We start from the raw sequence: 6,014 nt of genomic DNA, 5'->3' as shown, positions 1-6,014 counted from the left end.
CAGAGATAAAAACAAACTAGAGTGATCTTTGTCTTCTCTTTTTCTCTTAGCTGGGAAGATGCTAGCTGACTTTCCTATTGCTGTTAATAATCTATAAGTACAAGTTATTGTAACTGTACTTTTTCTTTAATTTCATTTATTTTTTATTATTTATTTTGGTTCACAGGGTCTTTGGTCCCACTGCTGCATGTGGGTTTTCTCTGGTTGTGGTGAGTGGGGGTTACTCTCTAGTTGCAGTTCAAGGACTTCGCATTGCAGCGCCCTCTCTTGTTGTGAAGCATGGGCTCTAAGGCACGTGGGCTCAGTAGTTGTGGCACATGGCCTTAGCTACCCCGTGGCGTGTGGACTTTTCCCACACCAGAGAGCGAACCCATGTCCCCTGCATTAGCAGGCGGATTTCCAGCCATGGACCACCAGTGAAGCCCAGCAACTGCACCTTTTATAATACATCCATGCAACATTTGTTCACTCAATAAATGTGTGTTGTGGGTCTACTGTCCTTAAGTATAGGGAGAGGTGATACAGTCTAGTGGTTAAGAAGGTGAACTCTGGTGTCTGTCAGAAGTGGGTTCAAGTCCTAGCCTTGGTCAACCTAGTCTAGTGAGAATCTGCTGCTATTATTACCTATGACACAGTGCAAGTCCTAAGCTGGGTCCTGGGGAAGGAGAGTAGTATTCAAGGAGTGTTCCTGCTGGGAGAGGCATTAAGACAAGTACACAAATAGCCTGTGATTATGAAATAAGAAACATGGAGAACATGGCAAGGAACCTAACAGATTATCCAGAGTTATAAGCCCTGTCCCTTACAAAATTGTCCCTTTGGGAGGTCTCATATTTACATATAAAGCATTGTTGCCTGTGGTTAAAGGAGTCTTTGATCATTCATTGATTTTTAATTATTATTATAAAATTAAAATATGTTCATTTTTGAAACTTTGAAAAGTACAGAAAGTATTTCAGAAATGTCTCATAATTCCACCATCTAAGAAATATACAGCAAACATATCTTGCCATATACAGTTTTATTTGTAATTTTTCCAGAAATATTTTTGAGCTTCACACTAGGAGCCTCTATTCCCTTAGACTTGATAGCACATTTTTCGGAATTTACCTCATGAGGCAAATCTTTATCCTTTGAAGGTAGGTTGGCATTCTGGAACAGCCTTAAGTTGCCAGGAACCAGAAATTTGGTTAGTGATTGAGCTGAAACCATGTTGCTTTCAGTCCAAACACAGATGGTAAAGTTATGAAACTAATTTTATGAAGTGGCTTGTAAAATAGCACTAACGACCGTTCCAGTCAGTAGCTTGAAATTTGAGTTTGCCACAACAGTGGCTTAGCAATAAAGGATCTCATGGAAGGCCAGAATGCTGAGCTAGACCACTTTATTTTTTAATTGATTTTTTTTTTTTTTTTTGGCCATGCTGTACAGCCTGCAGGATCTTAGTTCCCTGACCAGGGATCAGAACCATGTCCTCTGAGCAGTGGAAGCTCAGAGTCCTAACCACTGGACCTCCAGGTAATTCTCCATTGTTTTAAATTGGTTTTAAAAAATTTGTATTTGTTGGCTGTTCTTGGTTTTCATTGCTGCATGGGCTTTTTTCTGTAGTTGTAGCGTGTGGGATACTCTCTAGTTGCAGTGCTCTGGCTTCTCATCGCAGTGGCTTCTGCTGTTGTGGAGCATGGGCTCTAGGGTGCAGCAGGCTTCAGCAGTTGCAGTTTCCTGGCCCTAGAGGCGGACTCGGTAGTTGTGGTACACAGGCTTAGTTGTTCTGCATCCTGTAAGTTCTTCCCTGACCAGGGATCAAACCTGTGTCTACTGTATTGGCAGGTAGAGTCTTTACCATTGAGCCACCAGAGAAGCCCCTTAATTGATTTTTAATTGGTGTGTGGCTTTAGCCTGTATACATGCCAAAGTGGATTTTCCGCCCTCTAAGAGACTTGGGCTATGATAAGACTTCTAGAATTTTTTGTGATACATTCAGGAATACATTTTAAAGCAACAGTAAGAAAAATGAGAAGTTGTTAATACTTTAATTGTATAATTCATAAAAATATTCATTTATGCAAATTAAATCTTAAAGATATGGCTACACTCCTTTTTGACCACCATATCCAATCCTAGACTCCCTCCCCAGAGGAAGTGAATTCAATTATGAGATAGATGTGCAAATTTCCAAAATTGCTTATGTTTGTGTGTATACATATGTATTATACATCTTGTCTTGAAGTCTCTCAGTGCCTGACTCTTTGCGACCCCGTGGACTGTAGCCTACCAGGCTCCTCCGTCCATGGGATTCTCCAGGCAAGAATGCTGGAGTGGGCTGCCGTTTCCTTCTCCACGGGATCTTCCTGACCCAGGGATCGAACCCAGGTCTCCCGCATTGCAGACATATGCTTTAACCTCTGAGCCACCAGGGAAGCCCCTGTATTATACATATATACTGTTTATAGCAAACATATTTTTTACTAAATTGTACATAGTATGTGTGATTCACTGCTTGCATTTTTCACTCAACTAAATGAAAAGTGACCACTTTAAAGGGGCAAACTCATTTAAATATTTAAGTTCCAGCTCACTTCTTTTTGAAATAAGTTCTTAACTTTATGACCAGACATTTGGGAGAATTAAGAATAGCCAGAGAAATCAGCAGAGGCACTGAAGAACTTCCACTCTGGGCTAGCCCTAGCATTGTTGTTCAGTCGCTTGGTCGTGTCCGACTCTTTGAGACCTCAAGGACTGCAGCACTCTAGGCCTCCCTGTCCTTCACTATCTCCCTGAGTTTGCTCAGATTCATGTCCATTGAGTTGGTGATGCCATCCAACCAGTTCATCCTCTGCCATCTCCTTCTCCTCCTACCCTCAATCTTTCCCACCATCAGGGTCTTTTCCAATGAGTTGGCTCTTCACATCTGGTGGCCAAAGTATTGGAACTTCAGCATCAGTCCTTCCAATGAATGTTCAGGGTTCATTTCCTTTAGGATTGGCTGTTTCAATTTCCTTGCTGCCCTAAAATTGACCAACTCATTACTGTAAGTCTGACAGTGGCACATAGGTATGCAGTGCGTAGCATGGGCTGAGATCAAACTCCAGGATTAGAGACACCCAAACCATTCCCATTATCTTTTATGACCCATGCTGTACTATCCTCCATATATGTACCAGGCATCTTAAGAACCTATTTCTATTTCCAGTTTGCCTCATCTTTAGGAGATAATGAATCCAGTGAGTTATACCTTCTATGAGAAAAAAAAATGATATCCCTGTTATCATCATCTGATCTAGAACATTAGCTAGGGTTTGTCTCTCATCTCCACGTATTTTCATAGATATCAAAAGAGGATTTTGCTTCAGGGAAATGTGTGCAGACATTCTCCTGTTGCTTCCATCTGGCATGAGCAGTAGAGAGAAAGAATGAAGTTGGGAGCCAAGAATAAAATCATCAAAACGACATTGGCTGGCACTGAGGTACACGGATCTAGTGGTTTTCTCCAACCTCTTCCCAAGGCAGATGTCACACATCCCAGCCAGGATCCGTAGAAGCTCCACAGTTTGGGGAGGAACAAGAAGAGGAATAGAGCGGGTAATGCAATATCTCCCACAAGAAAAGCCTCCCTTGGGTGGTATTTTAGGACATTAGCTCAGGCTGCCTTGTCCTCAGTCATCTCGCTGGCATTTAAGTAGCCCCTTGGGTTACAGATCATGGCAGGTGCTGGGAAGTAAAGAAGGCCACGCTAAAAATACCCAACTTCTTCTGGAACTCAGCCAGCAGCCAGAGCTCCATCCTCCAGTTCCAGGACTTCAGAAAAAGAACAGAGAGTTTCCTTCTCCTCAAGCAGTAAGAAAGGTCTGGCTCCTGCCTCCACTGAAGTTCTGAGGTAGAAATGGTCCTCTGGAGAAAACATACTGAAAGAAGCACTTCTACTGAGAAATAGCAATTTCTACTAAATCATGACAACAGTCTCTCTTAAGGAGAAGCCAGGGTCCTGGTAGAAAACACTTGGAGAGAAGGATTTTGCTAGTCAGGTAAGAAAGGGTAGTTACAAAAACAAGGAAGTCTATTGCCTATTTTCAGAACCCTAGGCCACCAAACCAGATCATCTCAACTGAAGATGAAGCTGTTGGCAGTGAGTGGGCATAGGCCCAGAAATAAAATTTTAGAAACCCCAATTTCAAACTAACCTAATGCAGCGGCTCTCCTAGAGCCCAGACGGTTGGGAGCTAGACCTCAGCTCGAGCAGGAGGCACCAGGGTTGTCCACATCCACGGCAGTTTTGCATCAGGTTTCACAGTCTGCAGAGTAAGCGTGGAGCTCTGCTCACCACTTGGGAGGCTGCAAAGGTCACTTTCACATATGTTCCTGTTAAGGACATCAGTAGAAACTTGAGAACCAAGTATAAAAATATAAAAATGAATAGGTGGCATCCAATATGAAGGAATGTAGGAATTGCTGGGAAGCAATGATTAAAACCATGCCAAAGCCTCGATGTGGCCCCCGAAGCTGGCTCAGGTCTCTAGATGGTGAAGCCTGTGGATGCTTTCATTTCTGCCCTGGCTCTGGCTTGGGGAAGCACTCAGTGCTGTCCTGACCACATATTTTGTCTTCATTTTTCCTCAAACACACTGCCTGGATGGACTGGTAGCTCATTCTTTTGCTGACCCAAAGGTTTAAAAGAAGGAGGTGTAGGTTTCTAAGTTACCTCAAACTCTCCTTTGAAGCTACTGAGAACAAAATGATTGTACTTGTCCTTCTGTCTTCATAAAGATGTTCTTCTTGTCCCATCTTGGGCCATAAACACAAGAGTAGGCAAGAAGGTTGGTTGCCTTGGCCCAACCATACCTTCTCACCAAGTTCTCCTATCACTGGAGAATGAGGGTGCCTTTAGGAGCCTAGGCTGCAGTCCTGAGCTGGGCCATGCAGGGCGAGCCTTCAGTCCCAGCCTTGTTACTATTAACCTTTTAACCATGTTCATATGGTGGCACTAGTTGTAAAGAATCTGCCTACCAATAGAGGAGACGTAAGAGACACGGGTTTGATCCCTGGGTCAGGAAGATCACCTGGAGGAGGAAATGGTAACCCACTCCAGTATTCTTGCCTGGAAAATCCCATGGACAGAGGAGCCTGGCGGGCTATAGCCCATGGGGTCACAAGAGAGTCGGTCATGACTGAGAGCACCACCATGATATGTAGACAAGACCTCTGGTGGCCCCTTTTCCTCTCCTCTTCACCTTACAATGTGTTGCTTTTAAATACAAAATCAAGTATTAATATAAAAACAGTTGGGAATGGTTAATGAAAAAAGCTCCATTGCTGGGAACTGGGGCATTCACATCCTTATTCCTGCACAACTACCTCCCAGGTGGGTGATCACCACCTTTGGTTTTCTAATCTATAGAGAGGGGAATAGCACTCATCCTGATGCTGACATAAGAAGTTGTGAGGAAGAGACAATAAGCTTTTTAGGTGCCTTCTAAATTTTACATCCATAGAGAATGTTGCTGTTTTTTCTTTTTTTCTTTTGACTGGGTCTTTACTGAAGTGTGCAGGGGCTTCTCTAAGTTGCAGCACAAGCGCTTTTCATGCTCAGGCTTCTCTTGCTGCTCAGCATAGGCTCAGCAGTGGCAGTACATGAGCTTCTCTAATTGGGCTCAGTTTCCCCAAGGCATGTCGGATCTGAGTTCCCCATCCAGGGATCGAACCTGCATCCCCTGCATTGGAAAGCAAATTCTTAACCACTGGACAGCCAGGGATGTTCCAATATTGACATTCTTGAGACAGCTCAATTTCACGAGTCAGCATGATTAAATCTATACATGGTTGCTGCTATTGAAAGAGAATTAAGATATAAGACAGAAAAACTCGTGGTCTTTTTTTTTTTTTTTTTGTGCTGGGAGAACCATTTTACCCATACAAACCCTCCAGATAGCAAGAGTATTCAGGGAGCTTGCCACAGAATCAGGACCAGCAGTGCATCACTAAACAATTAAGGAAGGTGTCCATGATATCCTAAAGAC

At 43.2% G+C, this 6,014-nt stretch overlaps 1 long non-coding RNA gene across 3 annotated transcripts in view; it reads right to left on the bottom strand.

Moving 5' to 3' along the window:
- LOC122443524 overlaps positions 1 to 4,649 on the bottom strand; it is a 46,941-nt gene extending 42,292 nt beyond the window's left edge. For all 3 annotated transcript variants that reach the window (XR_006270038.1, XR_006270040.1, XR_006270039.1), the window contains exon 1: positions 4,182 to 4,649. This is a non-coding gene — a long non-coding RNA (uncharacterized LOC122443524). The remainder of the gene's footprint in view (positions 1 to 4,181) is intronic.
- Between the last annotated feature and the right edge of the window lie 1,365 nt (positions 4,650 to 6,014).

The sequence above is a fragment of the Cervus canadensis genome, chromosome 6 (assembly GCF_019320065.1).
Source record: "Cervus canadensis isolate Bull #8, Minnesota chromosome 6, ASM1932006v1, whole genome shotgun sequence".
Taxonomy (NCBI): Eukaryota; Metazoa; Chordata; class Mammalia; order Artiodactyla; family Cervidae; genus Cervus; species Cervus canadensis.
This window is presented reverse-complemented; position numbering and strand designations above follow the sequence as displayed.